General features: G+C 37.3%; 1 protein-coding gene across 4 annotated transcripts in view; it reads right to left on the reverse strand.

Annotated features, from left to right (window-relative positions):
- The window catches only part of ZNF407 (zinc finger protein 407), a 475,812-nt gene that overhangs the window by 441,781 nt on the left and 30,678 nt on the right, over nt 1-3,353 (reverse strand). The window contains exon 1 of one of the 4 annotated variants that reach the window (XM_074383237.1): nt 169-706. The exons of the other annotated variants lie outside the window; for them this stretch is intronic. The gene's annotated coding sequence lies outside the window, so the exon portion shown is untranslated. Of the gene's footprint in view, nt 1-168; nt 707-3,353 lie in introns of those variants that run through there. 4 annotated transcript variants of the gene reach the window in all.

Consider the following 3,353-nt stretch of genomic DNA (forward strand, 5'->3'; position numbering starts at 1 on the left):
TACGTATTAGTCCAAAACTAGATGAAAAAGTATCATACAGTTAGCCTCAATGAAATGCCCTTTATACTGAGATGGATTTGATCACATGTCTAAAGTCTTTTATTAAGAAGTATGAAGTAGGATTTTAGGAACACCACTTGACCCTACTGTTGACTCAAGAAGAAATACCTGGTATCTTTGATAGAAAAAGTGATTTCTCAGCAAACTCCCATATTTTCAATTCTCTGTGCCAATGTATTTCAATTGACTGTCCTTTTAAAAACACACACACAGAGCAGCTCTCCTTCCAAAATGCATGTCAATGAGCTCCTACTCTGCAAAACATATGAAAACAAAAGTGTTGTGATTCAAGTCTAGATGTGAGGCCTTTCCCTCCTTAATCCCCAAAAGGAGCCCAAGTCCTATATAAAAGAAACATAATTTTACAACAACTGTTTCATCCTTTTCTCCTAAAGCAAAGAGCTTTGCCGTGATTTTTCTAAACATATTCCAGTGAACAACATGTATAATCTCATTACATATCACCATTCACGCTCAAGCTCTTTTAAATGAAAAGCCACTTCTAGTCCAGCTGTCAATCATTAATTTCCTCATGTAACAGTCATTTTATATTGTCTGAAGGTTAATGGCAAAGGGAAATGTCAGAGGTAGAGTAGAATTAATGGAGTAAATTTTGAGGAAAAAAAAAGAATTTTATTGAATAAAATGCCTTGAAATCAATAATATTGATTTTATTTTTCATTATGCTATTTAATTCAATTAAAACATATCATTTTCCATTTACTTTACACCATGATTGGAATTTTCAGCCAAATGCCATCTGATTTCATGTTAATAAAAAGGCATCAACATTGTATAGTCTCAAAGCTAATGACAACTATTTTAAACTATTTCAGCTACTTACTCCATAACACTGACAAATCAAACGAAGCCTATTACTTTGACTCAGCTAAAATTAGGCAACAAAAATATACTTATAATGTAAGACACCAAAAGCATGAACAATAAGAGAAAAAAACAAGTAAACTGGACTTCATTGAAATTAAAAACTTCAAAAAACACTATGTTTCAAAGGTCGCTACCAAGAAAGTGTAAAGAAAGCCCACAGAATGTGAACACATTTCTGCAAACCAGATGTCTGATAAGGCACTTGCATCTAGAATATATTTTAAATATATGTAACTCAATAATAAATGTAACTCAATAATAAATCAATTCAAAAATAAGCAAAGAATATGAAATACATTTCTTCATAGAAAATACACACAATTCTACGCATATGAAAACATATTCTACATTAGTAGTCACTAAAGAAATGCAAAACAAACCCACAAGGAGATAGATACCACGTAAAACTCACCAAGATAGCTATACTCAAGTGCTGGCAAGAACGTGGAACAAGTGGAACCCTCATAACACCACTAATGGGAATGTACAATGGGGCAACCAGTTTGGAAAACAGTCTACCCGTTCTTTAAACAATTAAACATGGTGCTAGCATGTAGCCTGGTAATTCTATCCCAGGTATACACCAAGAGAGATGAAAACACATATCCAACCAAAAACTTGTACACAAATGCTGATGGCAATATTTATTCATAATGGCCAAAAGGTGGAAACAATCCAAATGTTTATTAATGTATGAATGAATCGAGAAAATGTGATATCCGTGCAATGAAATAGTATTCAGTCATAAAAAGAATGAAGTATTAGCCAGGCACAGTGGCTCATGCCCATAATCCCAATGATTTTGGAGGCCCAGGAGGGAGGATAGCTTGGGTCCAGCAGTTTGACACCCGTCTGGGCAACATAGCAAGACCCCCAACTCTACAAAAGATAAAAAATAATAAAGATCAGTGGCAAGTGCCTATGGTCCTAACTCTGGAGCTGAAGCAGGAGGATTCTTGAGCCCAGGAGTTCAAGGCTGCCTCGAGCTACGATCGCACCACAGCACTCCTGCCTGGGTGACAGAAACCTTGTCTCTAAAAATACAATGCAAATAAAATTTCAAATGAAATACAAATACATGCCACAATGTGGATGGCCTTAAAAACATTATCAAGTGAAGACCACATAGTATATAGGTTCCTTTTTATATGAAATGCCTAGAATATAGAAGTCTATACAGACAGAAAAGTAGACAGCCCTTGGTTTCTCGGGACTGGAGGTAGGCAGGCAGAATGGAGGGTGACAGCTAAAGGGTAAGGGGTTTCCTTTTGAGGTGATAACGGTGTTCTGAAATGTATTGTGGTGATAGTTGCATACTTCCATCAATAGATTATAATACTAAAATCCATTGAACTTAAAATATCTCAATAAAGCTGTTAAAAATACACAATTATCAAATATTATCTATAATGTACAAATATTTGAAAAACCATAGAAAGATAAATATACACAGTTTTATTGCACTTATAAGATATTCAACATTAGTTCAAATACATTCCTTCAGAATAGGTTCCAGAAACTATAAATTATATAAGAGTAGGTGTTTTAGGTGAAAAAACATCTCTGGTCAAATAAGTTTAGAAAACTCTAGTTTATTAGCCAGCTGTGGTGGTGTGAACCTGTAGCCCCAGCTACTTGGGAGTCTGAGGTGGAAAAACTGCTTGTGCCTTAGAGTTTGAGGCTACAATGAGTTACAACAGAACCACTGCACTCCAGCCTGGGCAACAGAGTGAGAGTCTGTCTCAAAAGAAAGGAAAGGAAAAGGAAGGGGAAGAGGAAGGGGAAGGGGAGGGGGAGGGGGAGGGGGAGGGGGAGGGGGAAGGGAAGGGGAAGGGAAGGGGAAGGGGAGGGGGAACGGAAGGAGGAGGGGGAGAGGGGAAGGGAAAGGGAAAAGGAAAGGGAAACGGAAACAGAAACTGAACAAACATTACTTTACCACAGGATTTCTCAGTACGTAAGTGTTTCCCAACCTTATTTGATTACAGAACCCTTTGTTTCTAAGGAATCAAGAGACTGGTGTTGCAAAGGATCCTTAGGAAATGCTCTTTTGGCTGGACACAGTGGCTCATGCCTATAATCCTAGCACTTTGGAAGGCCAAGGTGGGCAGATCACTTGAGCCTGGGAATTGGGAGACCAGCCAGGGCAACACGGCGAATCCCTATCTCTAATTAAAAAAAGAAAACAAACAACAACAACAACAAAAAAAAAAAAACAGAGAATGCTCTTTTCTATAAAGCATTGATTTTCTATTCAACATCTGAAATTGACAAGTAAAGGGAGGAAAGGAAGTAAGAAAGAATCATGCACCCATTTCAGCACCTTCACTTAGTGCTCACAATATGCCAAGTGTTTTTGCTTGTAGATGCTAGAAGTACAGCAAATGCCACCCAAAATCATAGTCCTG

Source organism: Saimiri boliviensis, chromosome 13, assembly GCF_048565385.1.
Source record: "Saimiri boliviensis isolate mSaiBol1 chromosome 13, mSaiBol1.pri, whole genome shotgun sequence".
NCBI classification, from domain to species: Eukaryota; Metazoa; Chordata; class Mammalia; order Primates; family Cebidae; genus Saimiri; species Saimiri boliviensis.